This window comes from Arachis ipaensis, chromosome B3 (assembly GCF_059453495.1).
Source record: "Arachis ipaensis isolate K30076 ecotype BB chromosome B3, ASM5945349v1, whole genome shotgun sequence".
Classification (NCBI taxonomy): Eukaryota; Viridiplantae; Streptophyta; class Magnoliopsida; order Fabales; family Fabaceae; genus Arachis; species Arachis ipaensis.
In genome coordinates this window covers 80,805,831-80,821,191 of record NC_142438.1, presented here as the reverse complement: position 1 = coordinate 80,821,191, position 15,361 = coordinate 80,805,831, and positions in this window count along the sequence as shown.

The following is a 15,361-nucleotide window of genomic DNA, read 5'->3' as shown; positions in this document are numbered from 1 at the left end:
AATATTGACTTACAAGCATTACATAATACAAATCCTATCCCTTTTACAAAATGTGTAAAGATAAAGGCGAGGGAAAACATAATGTCTAAAACAATACAATACATCATATAAACAAAAATGAAATAAATTCTTCGTGACTTCTTCACTCATATCCTGAAAAGGAAACACCTGTATGGGAGTGAGAACATCGTCCTCCTAGCCCCATTGAAGCAAGGAATATTAGGTAGTTTGATTCTCGAGCCCTTTTAGAATGCCTGTAATCCAGTGCCAGAAGAGTTCCAGTAGCTAGGGAAGTAGGCTAGGCTCTAAGGTTGTCGAGGTTCTGGGGCAAGCTCTTTAGCCCTCCTATCCGAGCAGTTAGTTTTGAAAGCCATCTATACAGGTGTATAACAGTAATAGCAGTTAGACCATTAATAGCCTAGGACTAATAGCAGTTCTATCGGACCGTCGCTGGTTCTCACTATAGGGTTACATAATTGCTATAATAAGATACGTAAAATAAAACTATTTTCAGAGTACAGTGATCGTTGTTTGCCATATGTATCATTTTCCAAAACCAAAGGTTTACATTTAAAAATCCAAAATCTTTTTTAAAAGAGAAATCCATTTATTTTTCAAAATCCAAAACCTTTTATATCAAATATGAAAAGTTTTCCTAGACAGTATGAATGACCAAGCTGTTCCAAGTATAGGTTCAATTTGTCTATACTGAACTAGTTTGATTTTCATACTTTACTAAACCAAAAGCTCAAAGCAATCACGGCCTCGAACCCAACACATAATCAATCACGGCCTCAGGCCCAAACAACTCAATTAACATCCAATTCACCATAATACAACTAATTTCAGTTACACACACAAATAGAGAGGTTCAAACACAAACAAAGCAGTTACATCAAGTATAGCAATTAGCAGTTAAACATAATTATTCACATAGGCAAACCAATTACAATATGCACACCCAAACAATGTCACATAGATGCATATGACGAATGTCTATCCTATTGGCTCGTGATATCACTTGTCGGTTCAAAATGTGAACCCGACACATCCCCGGGATGTTGCCTTTCTGCCATGACCAAGGATATAGTGCCCTACTCTCTCTTTCTTTATCTTGCGCCTCGCGAGTTATAGTGCCCGGCACACTCTTTCGGGTTATAGTGCCTGAGTTCACTCTGGCGGTAGAAAAGTTATGTGAGCGGGAGACTGCCTCGGCCCCTACGCTGGCATTGCTACCTCGACAAGCGGGAGACTGCCACAACCCTTGCCAAAGGCGCATAGCGACTTTCCAAATCAATGCATGTCACGTGAGCGGGAGACTGCCAGAACCCTCACATCCGAACGTAGGCAGAAAACTACCATAGCCCCTACGACAGTGAACAATGCATTTCACAACCACATACTCAAACTCATCATCAGTTTCCAATTTCTCAAATAAATTTTCTTTAAAATCAAAACCCATACTTTTTGGTAACAATCTCCGAAAACGTACCAACTTCAAAGTCATTCCAAATTTGAAATCTCTTTAAAAAGACTCAAAAATCATTCACTCTTAGAAATCAATCATGTAACCATTTTAAATCAGGGGTTATAAATTAACCATCACGGTAAAGTCTCAAGATTTTAAGGGTTCACCCACCAAATTTCAATTTCTTAAATTCATTACAGATTCGTAAAAATCATTGCTTCCTATATAAAATTGACCAAATAAGGTTCCTAAATCAAATCAAAACCAAAGTTAATCTCAGTTTCATCCTAAAAACCAATTCTTTAACTTTTTCGAAAACGTCATTTACAAAATTATTCTGTCAAAGTCCAATTTCTTTTAAAATCACTAAAATCTCCTCTGAACGAAATCCTTAAGTCCCACTAAAAACATAAGCTCTTTTTATATTTATAATCGATATTAGAACATAATACATTTCTTTAGTGATTTAAAATCATAAAGTAATTCTTTTCTAAATAAATCAAACTCAAGACATATAGTTTTCTTAAATAAATTAAACTCGAAAACATAACTATTTTTTAAATAAATCAAATAATACAACTTTTCAAACCCAAACATTTCTAAATAATCTTTCAAACAAAGTCTCAGATTCTTATAGAAATTTTGGTAGCAATTCCACTAAAACTTGGACTTTGCCACCCTTTTTGGGTCCCAACCAAACCATTCTGCAACCCTTTTCAACAGGTCCAAAACCAAAATCAGTTCAAAAGCAAGCTAAATCCAACCATTCATATCATTTTCATATCTCAAGGAAACCGATAAAAAATTAAATCATTATCAACTGAACAAACTCATTTCCAAAACTTCAATAAAATAATTCAGCAACAGTGTATTTATCAAAACTAAACAATAATCCAATCAAACATATAATCATATTCATCCAAAACAGTCAGACAATACATAAGACTTATACAATCACCAAAAAGTGTATTTCTCACCTCGATATCCATTTATAACAATTCCAAATTATAAAATTGAGTTTTTAGAAAAAGCCCCTACCTCGACAAATCGAAACTATAACCCAAACGCATCAACGAAACCTTTTCTCTCAACCCGAAATCAACTGCAGCCGCAACATCAATAATGTAAAAGCGGCATGTAACAACCAGAACTCAACCCTACATTACCAAACCTCAGATTCATTAACCAAACACAATACAATACTAATGCGAGGGTTTTCGAAAAATAATTACTTATTAAAATAACAAAACGAAGCATCCGTAACTCCGAATCGACTTGGCAGTAGCTACGACAATAACCTCGAGCGACAACGGCGAGCAAAAACCCCAGTGACGGCGACTGTAACAATCACGTAATGTCAATAATCTTCCCGGAATCCAAAAGAACAGAAACCAAACTTACAAACCCTTACTGTAGTTTCCCGGCAACGGTAGCGGGGTTTCAGATGGCAGAGGTGGCATAGAGCTCCGGTTGTTCAGCAACAACGGCGGTGGCTCCTGATGCTCGGAAAATCACATCCGCATAACTACCGGCAAGTGTACCGGGTCGCATCAAGTAGTAAAACTCACAAGAGTGAGGTCGATCCCACAGGGATTGATGGAATGAGCAACTATAGTTGGGTGATGAGTCTACTCAAGCTAATATTTGAAAGAGTTTGGTGAAATTTAATGAGTAGAAAGTAAATCGACAACGAAAGTAGAGCAACAAAATGTAAAGTACTAGAAATGTAAACGCTGGAAAGCAAAGGACAGAAACTTAAATGACTCAAGTACTGGAAAATTAAATGCTAAAAAGTAAAAGGGCAGAGGCTCAAAGTGCAAGAAACTTACATGAGCTGAATCTTAAATTACAAGAAAGTAAAGGCAAGAACGTAAATAAAAATGGAAATTAAATTGCATGAAATGTAAAGGGCTTTGGGTGCTGGAAAATCAAAGAAAGCAGTAAACCAACGCAATTAAAGGAAATTCAATGAAATTAAAGTGAAGAATAATAAAGAGAAAGATTCATTAGGGATTAGAGATATTATAATCCATCATGAATCAATGGGTCTCAACTTCATTCTCAATCATATGAAGTAGATCTATGGCGGATTGTATTTGATTGAGTCCCATTTCTTGGCAACCCAATCTCTCTAATCACAATCAATTTGCCAATTTCTTGATCCAATTGTCATGAGAAGAGGTTAAGTGCACATCTCTTATCCATGAGCCACACAAATTCTCAAGATCTCAATTCCTCCCGAATGGTGTTGATCAAGAGAATTATGAGAGAAAGAGCTCCAATTCTAATTCCTATGATTCGCCTTACAAGGCTTACATAGGAATTTAATGGATTTAAACCCCCTTCCAGAGTGAGTAAATCAAATCAAAACAGAAGGTATCTCTTAGCTACCACAAGCGGATTGAGAAGAAGAAGAGTTTCATTCAATCCTGTGAATTACAATAAAGCTCCTCCCCCTAATAATGTGAGGTTTAGTTCATCGTTGCTCAACAAAACAAAAAAGGAAAAGAAAAGTACACGAAAGCTAAAAGAAAGTACAAAGAAAATGGTTTCAGGGTTTCCCAATTAGGGTCCCTGCTTCCCAGCCTTTTTTCTAACTTCAAAATCTATCCTATTTACACAGTTTCTAGATCAATCTCTAAGTCTTTGGATATGGGCCTTGGCCTTCGTTGAAGCAAGTTAGAAGTGACTCTTTCTGACGTTGACATAGGCGTTAGCTCACTAATGTTCATACTTGCTCGGGTGCCATTTTGAATAAAAGTTGGTGCTGGCATTGGTGACCAACGTTTGTGCACTAATGGTGGCACAAATGTTGCATGCATAAGCCACTTTGGGCATTGCCACTGGTGTTGGTACCCAACGTTGGTGCACCAATGCTCGTCTGGTCACGCGTGCGTGTTACCCATGCTTATGCGTCAAAGCTGTTTTTTGCCATATCACGTGTGTGCTCGCCCATGCGCACACAAGACTTGTTAATTTTCCACTTTCACGTGTACGCGTCATCCACGCGTACGCGTTGCAGCCAATTTTTCCAGCTCCAACTTGAGAATTTATCGAAGACATTGGTGTGCTAACTCTGGCATTCCCCTTGCTAGCAACATTTTTAGCAACGTTGGTGAGCCAACTTTGGGCCACCAACGTTTCTTGTCATGCTTAGAACGTTGGTGGGCAACGTTGGTGAGCCAACTTTGGCCACTAACGTTGCTTCCTTTCTTCTTTGGCAAAGATCATAGGCAACGTTGGTGAGCCAACTTGGGCCACCAACTTTTTTTGCCTTCCTCTTGACATCGTTTATAGGCAATGTTGGTGAGCCAACTTGGGCCACCAACGTTGCGTGATCCTTCCTTAGCAGCGTTTATAGCAACGTTGATGAGCCAACTTTGGCCACCAACATTGCCTTCTCTGCTTCTTCTTTGCCCTTCCTTTGCTTCTCTTCACCTATCATCAACCAAACAAATGCATCAAAGCCTTGCCATAATCACAAGATATTGCATCATTCATAGCATCAAGTCATTCTTGCATTAGTCTCATAAAAATGCTCATAAATAACGATGTTTGATTGAATCTAGACATGCATAAATTTCTCATCAAAATACTTACTTATTGCCTAAGAAAGTGCATGAAACCAAGTGAAAAATAATTAAAAAGGTTTGTGAAACTAGCCTAAGATTCCTAGGCATCACAACACCAAACTTAAATCTTGCTTGTCTCCAAGCAAGCAGTAAAACATAAGAAGAATGAATGAAAACAAAGAGAGAAATAGGTCCTTATTGGAAGATAGTTGATCCTAGTTCGTGGGGTTTCATGCATGATGTCTTTGAAGCACAACACTTATTGATTTCCAGGTTACAACATCGCCTTAAGCACTAACTCTGTTGCTTCTATGAAACCTTTTTATTCTTTGATCCTTGGTGCTTACTTTTTACTTTCTCTTGTTAGAAACTTATTCTTTATTTGAAGCTTAGTGTTCTGTGTTGAGGCAGCTCTTTATGGTAAGCTTTCAGTCAACATTCCCGACCCAGTTGGCTCAAGGTGTTGGATGATGAAGCACCCCTCAGACATACTAACTCAAGCCTCTCCTCAACACATACACACCACATGCACTTGGCTTACCATTTCAACCTAAAGACATTGATGCCCAGCACCTCTTTGGGTTGCTAAATGCTTTGTAGTTAGGTTGCTCTTGATAGTGGACTTTTGGTTGATAATCCCGGGTTAGTTAACCCAAGTTACCAAGTGTTAAAACACTCCTTAGAACCTAATCATCCAAGTAGATCCTAATACAAAAGCACCACAGGCATTTATCTTAGGGTTCAAGCTATTGGTGCCTAACTTATTCCTTGTTTCTTTCTTTCTATGTTACCAACGTTGGTGCTGCCCGTTAGTGGCTTAACTTTGCCACTAACGTTGGCTTTTCTTTTGTTCTTTCTTTTTCTTTCTTTCTTCCAAGGATCTTTATTTACAAAGGTTTCATATGAAGCAACTAAGTTTATGCTTAAAGGAGCATTCTATGCCTTTCAACTTTATTAGTGAACTTACTAAGTTTTCAAGCATGCACTACCACTTATAACCTTAGTCTATCTTCTACCAAAATAGACCTTTACTCATTCTCTGTTTCACCACAGTTTTCTTTTATTCAAGAATTGGGAACAAAGCATACATTCAAGCAAGATGACATGATATAAGCACTTAGGCTAACAAGTTAAAATGACAATTAAAGAAAGCAAACAAAATGTAAATGAATTCAACCAACAAAATCATAAACTAGATATGGAGGCATGTTCTATTTCATACATGCACTCCTTATTCAATGCTAAATGAAAAAGGACCTCTACCACCTTTTATTCTTTGGATTGCTTTTCTTTCTTCTTCTTCTTTTTCTCCTCTTCGTGGTCTCCTTCCTGTGGATTTCTTGTGTCTTCTTTCACTTTTTGTTTCCCCTTTTCTTGACTTGTCTCTCCATCAATCCCTTTCTCCATGTTCCTATCAAAACAAAAAATTGAATCAAATTTGGTGGCGGTAAAAAGTGAAATGTAGCAACTAATTTTCAAATTTTCATTGATTGACAAAATAAACAAGAAAGCTAAGTACTCTTCATAAATCAAAAACCAACGTGATTCCTTGAAATTATGCATGTGACATATGTGAACACGAAACTTAGTGTTTAGTCATGTGGTACAAAGAATTGGATTCAATTCCTAGGATGTACATATTATGACTATTATGCAACATCCTAGGTGCATTGCACACCAAACTTGTTGTTCACCATAGGATTCATGCAAGAGTTCAATTAAAGCCATGTCACATTTGATTCAATCATCATAAAGAGTACTTTATTATCTACTTTCAAACATAAATTCAAAACAATGCAGGGCATGGATCACTTATCATGAAATTCAAGACTTTAAGCAATTTGATTCTTATCCTTTAAGCTTATAGCATATGTGGAACACCAAACTTAATGTTTGGCTATATACTTCAAGGAAATGCTTGAGTAAATATCCTAAAATGTCTATATGTTCATCATGTTTGAAATCATCTTAGGGTGCCTCTAGGCACACCAAACTTAGAAGTTGATCATATGCTTCACGAAATGCTCAATACAATTATCAAATTGTTTATGAACGTTTGAATTCATGATAGAAAACCATTTGTTATTATTACTAAAGCAGGAAATGACAAATGCTAACCATGGGCTACCTCCCATGGAGTGCTCTTTTATTGTCACTAGCTTGACAATTGTTCTCAGTTAGGGAGGTTGATGATCATAGTGCCTTAGTTTGTCTCCTCTCACTGTCATCTTCCTTCCTGTGTCTTGTCTGACGATTTCTATGTGCTCCAATGAGAGGATCTTGCTGACAATGCAGTATTCAAAAGGATGTGGAGGTGTTTCCAACTGTTGATAAATCAGCTTCACTTTGTCTCCCGGTGAGAATCCTTCTGTTGGAATCTTCTTGTACCTCCACCCCTTAGGCACTTTTTTTCTTACTTTTCTTCCCTTTTTCTTTGACTCTCCCTTCTTGGCCAGCTTAATGTCAGGACCCTTCTTCTCAATTGTCATCTCTAGGGCTTCTGTTTGCACTTCTTCTTCAGCTTCTCTGTTCTCTTGATCCTTATGATTTTCTTTAATTTCAGTCTTCTCCAGCAAGGGTGATTTTATAAGTGATTCCTTGGGCTTCTCCTTCCAGTTTAAGTCCTCATTCTCAATTCTCAGGCAATTTTCCTTCTCAGCAGGGAGTTGCATTTCTTTGAAGACATTAAGAGTGATTTGTTCATCGTGTGCCCTCAAAATCATCTCTTCTTTTTTTTTTTTACATCAATGATGGCTCTTGCTGTGGCTAGAAAGGGTCTTCCCAATATGATTGAATCACTTCCTTCCTCATCTAAGTCCAAGATCACAAAATCTACAGGAAAGATGAACTTGCCAACTTTGACCAGAAAGTTCTCCACCACTCCATTGGGTCTTATGAGGGATCTATCAGCTAGCTGTAGTGACATTCTAGTTGGCTTCACTTCTTCTATTGATAGCTTTCTCATCATCGAAAGTGGCGTCAAGTTGATGCTTGATCCCAAGTGAGGAGCGGATATTTTATACGCTTTTTGGGGTTAATTTCATATAGTTTTGAGTATGTTTTAGTTAGTTTTTAGTCTATTTTCATTAGTTTTTAGGAAAAATTCATATTTTTGGACTTTACTATGAGTTGTGTGTTTTTCTGTAATTTCAGGTATTTTTCTGGCTGAAATTGAAGGAGCTGAGCAAAAATCAGATTCAGGCTGAAAAAGGACTGCTGATGCTGTTGGATTTTGACCTCCCTGCACTCAAAGTGGATTTTCTGGAGCTACAGAACTCGAAATGGAATGCTTCCAATTGCCTTGGAAAGTAGACATCCAGGACTTTCCAGCAATATATAATAGTCCATAATTTGCATAAGGATAGACGACATAAACTGGCGTTCAACGCCAGTTCTCTGCCCAATTCTGGCGTCCAGCGCCAGAAAATGATCAAAAGCTGGAGTTGAACGCCCAAACTGGCACAAAAACTGGCGTTCAACTCCACAAATGGCCTCTACACGTGGATTGCTTAATTCTCAGCCCCAGCACACACCAAGTGGGCCCCAGAAGTGGATCTCTGCACCATCCATCATAGTTTACTCATTTTTTGTAAACCTAGGCTACTAGTTTAGTATTTAAACAACTTCTAGAGACTTATTTTGTATCTCATGACATTTTTAGATCTGAACTTTGTATTCTCTGATGGCATGAGTCTCTAAAACCCATTGTTGGGGGTGAGGAGCTCTGCTGTGTCTCGATGAATTAATGCAAGTATTTCTGTTTTCCATTCAAACATGCTTGTTCCTATCTAAGATGTTCATTCGCGCTTAACTGTGATGAAGGTGATGATCCGTGACATTCATCACCTTCCTCAAACCATGAACGTGTCCCTGACAACCACCTCCGTTCTATATCCGATTGAATGAGTATCTCTTAGATTCCTTAATCAGAATCTCCGTGGTATAAGCTAGAACTGATGGCGGCATTCATGAGAATACGGAAAGTCTAAACCTTGTCTGTGGTATTCCGAGTAGGATTCAGGGATTGAATGACTGTGACGAGCTTCAAACTCGCGAGTGCTGGGCGTAGTGACAGACGCAAAAGGAGGGTGAATCCTATTCCAGCATGATCGAGAACCGACAGATGATTAGCCGTGCTGTGACAGAGCATGTGAGCATATTCTTCACTGAGAGGATGGGATGTAGCCATTGACGACGGTGATCCCCTACATACAGCTTGCCATAGGAGGACGTGCGTGCGTGAATTAGAAGACAGAGGAAAGCAGAGATTCAGAAGACAAAGCATCTCCAAAACTCCAACATATTCTCCATTACTGCATAACAAGTAACCTTTAATTTATGCTCTCTTGGTTATTCGCAATTCAACTGATAAACATAATTGACTTCCTGACTAAGATTTACAAGATAACCATAGATTGCTTCAAACCAACAATCTCCGTGGGATTCGACCCTTACTCACGTAAGGTATTACTTGGACGACCCAGTGCACTTGCTGGTTAGTGGTACGAGTTGTGAAAAGTGTGATTCATAACTCGTGCACCAAGTTTTTGGCGCCGTTGCCAGGGATTGTTCGAGTTTGGACAACTAACGGTTTATTTTGTTGCTTAGATTAGGAAAAATTTCTCTTTTTTGTTTAGAGTCTCTTTTTATTGTTGTGTTAGAATCTTAGAATCCTTATTTTTTTTAAAATCTTTTTTCAAAAAAAAAAAATATAATTTTTTCTATTAAATCCTTTGTCAAACTTTAAGTTTGGTGTTTTCTTTTTGATTTTTCTGTGTTTTTCGAAAATTTATTTTGGTTTTCTAAAAATTTTAAGTTTGGTGTTCTTCCTTTGTGTTCTCGTGTTCTTGTGAATGTTCAAAGTGTCCTTAAGTTTTCCTTGTATCTTGATCTTAAAATTTTTAAGTTTGGTGTTCCTTGGTGTTTTCGCCCCCCAAAAATTTTCGAAAATAAGAAACCTCAGATCAAAAAATTTTAAATCCTGTGTTGTCTTATTGTTTTTCTCTCTCCTTTAAAAATTCAGATTTTTATTTCAAAATTTAAAACCATTTTCAAAAATCATCATATCTTTTTCAAAATCTCCTAACCACTTTCTCTCTCCTCACTTTTTCGAAAATCTTTTACTCATTTTTATTTATTTTATTTTGATTTATTTTATTTTCGAAATAAATTAATAAATAAATAAATAAAAATATTTTTTCTATTTTACATCATCTCCCCTTTCTCCATCATGGACCTAAGTGGAAATGAACAGTCCAGGAGGACTCTGGGGTCATATTCTAACCCCTCTACTGCTTCATATGGGAGTAGTATCTGCATACCCTCCATTGGAGTCAGTAGCTTTGAGTTGAATCCTCAGCTCATTATCATGGTGCAGCAAAGCTGCCAGTATTCCGGTCTTCCACAGGAAGAACCTACAGAGTTTCTGGCACAATTTTTACAAATTGCTGACACAGTACATGATAAGGAAATAGATCAGGATGTCTACAGACTATTACTGTTTCCATTTGCTGTAAAAGATCAAGCTAAAAGGTGGTTAAATAACCAACCTAAGGCCAGCATAAAGACATGGAAACAGCTGACAGAAAAATTCCTGAATCAATATTTCCCTCCAAAAAGGATGACACAGCTAAGGCTGGACATCCAAGGCTTCAAGCAAGGAGATAATGAATCTCTTTATGATGCCTGGGAGAGATACAGAGAGATGCTACAAAAATGCCCCTCTGAAATGTTTTCAGAGTGGGTTCAGTTAGACATCTTCTACTATGGGCTTGCAGAAGGAGCTCAGATGTCTCTAGATTACTCAGCTGGTGGATCTATCCACATGAGAAAGACAATTGAAGAGGCTCAAGAGCTCATTGATACAGTTGCCAGGAATCAGCATCTGTACCTAAGCAGCAACCCTTCCATGAATGAAGAGGTTAAAATAGTAACTGCTGAACTCAGTCCTGTAAAACAAGCTGCTGAATTCAATCAGCAATTGGACTTTCTAACAAAGCAGCTAGCCAAATTTAAAGACAGGTTACAAGAGACAAGGATGGCTAATATACATATGGACGAACAGTTTAAGCAAACAAAGCAGCAGCTGTCAAGGCAAATAGCAGAAGAATGCCAAGCAGTTCAACTAAGAAGTGGAAAAACATTAAATACCCCACCTCAAGGCAGCAAAAAGCTAAGAAATGAGCAAACCACCCAAAATTCACCTGAGGACAGTAAGAGCCCAGGGAAAAGTAATTCTGGAACTGAAACGCCAGAATATTGGTGGAAGGCTGGCGCTGAACGCCCAGACCATGCTCAGGACTGGCGTTCAACGCCAGAAACAAGGCAGGACTGGCGTTCAACGCCAGAAATGGGCAAGGATCTGGCGTTGAACGCCCAAAATGGGCAAGATCTGGCGCTGAACGCCCAAAATGGGCACAGTTCTGGCGTTCAGACGCCAGGAGCAGACAAGGAGCTGGCGTCCAGTTTCACTCCAGCTTCTAACTCTGGCACTCAATTGCCAGTGAGGGATCAGACACACACAAATGCTGATAACAACCCCTCTAAAAAGGCTTCTTCAACCACTTCTGTAGGCAATAAACCTACAGCAACTAAGGTTGAAGAATATAAAGCCAAGATACCTTATCCTCAAAAACTCCGGAAAGAGGAGCAGGATAAGCAATTTGCTCGCTTTGCAGATGATCTCAGGACTCTTGAAATAAAGATCCCATTTGCAGAAGCACTTGAGCAAATACCTTCTTATGCCAAGTTCATGAAAGAGATCTTGAGTCATAAGAAGGATTGGAGAGAAACAGAAAGAGTTCTCCTCACTGAAGAATGCAGTGCAGTCATTCTGAAAAGCTTTCCTGAAAAGCTTAAAGACCCTGCGAGTTTTCTGATACCATGCATATTAGAAGGTAATTGCACCAAGACAGCTTTATGCGATCTTGGGGCAAGCATCAACCTAATACCTGCATCCACTATCAGGAAGCTTGGCTTAACTGAAGAAGTTAAACCAACCCGGATATGTCTCCAACTTGCTGATGGTTCCACTAAATACCCATCAGGCGTGATTGAGGACATGATTGTCAGAGTTGGGCCATTCGCCTTTCCCACTGACTTTGTTATGCTGGAAATGGAGGAGCACAAGAGTGCTACTCCCATTCTAGGAAGACCCTTCCTAGCAACTGGACGATCCCTCATTGACGTCCAACAGGGGGAAATAACCCTGAGAGTCAATGATGATGAGTTCAAGTTGAACGCTGTCAAAGCCATGCAGCATCCAGACACATCAACAGACTGCATGAAAGTTGATCTTATTGACTCTTTGGTAGAAGAGATCAACATGGCTGAGAGTCTCGAATCAGAGTTGGAAGTCATCTTTAAAGATGTTCAGCCTGATTTGGAGGATTCAGAGGACATGAAAGAGCCTCTGAACTTTCTTCTGAAAGAGGAAAAATCTCCTAAACCCGAGCTCAAGCCATTACCACCATCCTTGAAATATGCGTTTCTGGGAGAAGGTGACACTTTTCCAGTGATCATAAGCTCTGCTTTAAATTCACAGGAAGAGGAGGCACTTATTCAAGTGCTAAGGACACACAAGACAGCTCTTGGGTGGTCCATAGGTGACCTTAAGGGCATAAGCCCAGCTAGATGCATGCACAAAATCTTATTGGAGGATAATGCCAAACCAGTGGTGCAACCACAGAGGCGACTAAATCCAGCCATGAAAGAAGTGGTGCAGAAAGAGGCCACCAAATTACTGGAGGCTGGGATTATTTATCCTATTTCTGATAGCCCCTGGGTGAGCCCTGTTCAAGTCGTCCCAAAAAAGGGAGGCATGACAGTGATTCATAATGAAAAAAATGAACTGGTTCCTACAAGAACAGTTACAGGGTGGCGCATGTGTATTGACTACAGAAGGCTCAATACAGCCACCAGAAAGGATCATTTTCCTTTACCATTCATAGACCAGATGCTAGAAAGACTAGCAGGTCATGATTATTACTGCTTTTTGGATGGCTACTCAGGCTATAACCAGATTGCAGTAGATCCCCAGGATCAAGAGAAAACAACATTCACATGTCCATCCGGAGTGTTTGCTTATAGAAGGATGCCATTTGGGCTATGTAATGCGCCTGCAACCTTCCAGAGATGCATGCTCTCTATTTTCTCTGATATGGTGGAAAAATTTCTGGAAGTCTTCATGGATGACTTCTCAGTATATGGAGACTCATTCAGCTCCTGCCTTGATCACCTGAAACTTGTTCTGAAAAGATGCCAAGAGACCAACCTAGTTTTAAACTGGGAAAAGTGTCACTTCATGGTGACTGAAGGAATTGTTCTTGGGTATAAAATCTCAAACAAGGGAATAGAGGTGGATCAAGCAAAAATAGAGGTAATTGAAAAATTACCACCACCTGCCAATGTTAAGGCAATCAGAAGCTTTCTGGGGCATGAAGGATTCTATAGGAGGTTTATAAAGGATTTTTCAAAAATCGCAAAACCTCTAAGCAATCTGCTAGCTGCTGACACGCCATTTGTGTTTGACACAGAGTGCCTGCAGGCGTTTGAAATGCTGAAAGCTAAGCTGGTCACAGCACCAGTCATTTCTGCACCAGACTGGACGTTACCATTTGAGCTAATGTGTGATGCCAGTGATCACGCCATTGGTGCAGTATTGGGACAGAGGCATGACAAGCTTCTGCACGTCATTTATTATGCTAGTCGCGTTCTAAATGATGCCCAGAAAAACTACACAACCACAGAAAAAGAATTACTTGCAGTGATTTATGCCATTGACAAGTTCAGATCATACTTAGTAGGATCAAAAGTGATTGTGTATACTGACCATGCTGCTCTTAAATATCTACTCACAAAGCAGGATTCAAAACCCAGGCTCATCAGATGGGTATTGCTTCTACAAGTGTTTGGTATAGAAATAAGAGACAGAGAACCAAGTGGCTGATCATCTATCACGGATAGAGCCAGTAGAAGGGACGCCCCTCCCCTCTCTTGAGATATCTGAGACGTTTCCAGATGAGCATTTGTTTGCCATTCAGGAAACACCATGGTTTGCCGATATTGCAAACTATAAAGCTGCAAGGTTCATACCCAAGGAGTACAACAGGATACAGAAGAAAAAATTAATTACTGATGCAAAGTACTACTTGTGGGATGAACCTTATCTCTTTAAGAGATGTGCAGACGGAATTATCCGTAGGTGTGTGCCTAGAGAAGAAGCACAGAGGATCCTGTGGCATTGCCACGGATCTTAATATGGAGGCCATTTCGGAGGTGAGCGAATAGCCACCAAGGTCCTCCAATGTGGCTTCTATTGTCCCACACACTATAAAGATTCCCGAGAGTTTGTACGTAACTGTGACAGTTGCCAAAGAGCTGGCAATCTGCCTCATGGTTACACCATGCCTCAACAAGGAATCTTGGAAATTGAGTTGTTCGACGTATGGGGAATTGACTTCATGGGACCTTTCCCACCATCATACTCAAACACTTTTATTCTGGTGGCAGTTGACTATGTATCAAAATGGGTTGAGGCTATTGCCACACCCAACAATGATACTAAAACAGTGCTGAAGTTCCTCCAGAAACATATCTTTAGCAGATTTGGTGTCCCTAGAGTACTAATCAGTGATGGGGGCACTCACTTCTGCAATAAACAGCTTTACTCTGCCATGGTTCGGTATGAAATTCGCCACAAGGTGGCCACTCCATATCATCCACAAACCAATGGGCAAGCTAAAGTCTCTAATAGAGAATTAAAGAGAATCCTGGAACGGACAGTAAATACCCGTAGAAAGGATTGGGCACGGAGCTTGTATGATGCTCTGTGGGCTTACAGGACAGCATTCAAGACCCCTATAGGGACCTCTCCATACCAACTCGTGTATGGTAAGGCATCTCACCTGCCCGTGGAACTGGAACATAAGGCCTACTGGGCAACCAGATTCCTAAACTTTGATGCCAAACTAGAAGGAGAAAAACGATTACTCCAGCTAAATGAGCTAGAGGAATTCAGATTCACAGCTTTCGAAAACGCCAAGCTTTATAAAGAAAAATAAAAAAAGTGGCATGACAGAAAGCTGTCATCTAGAATCTTTGAACCAGGACAGAAGGTTCTGTTGTTTAACTCTAGACTCAGGCTATTCCCCGGGAAACTGAAATTCCGGTGGAGGGGACCATACGTGATTACAAGTGTATCACCATATGGTTATGTGGAGCTTCAAGATATTGATTCTGATAAGAAGTTCATTGTCAATGGATAGAGAATCAAGCATTATCTTGAAGGCAACATTGAGCAAGAATGCTCAAGGCTGAAGCT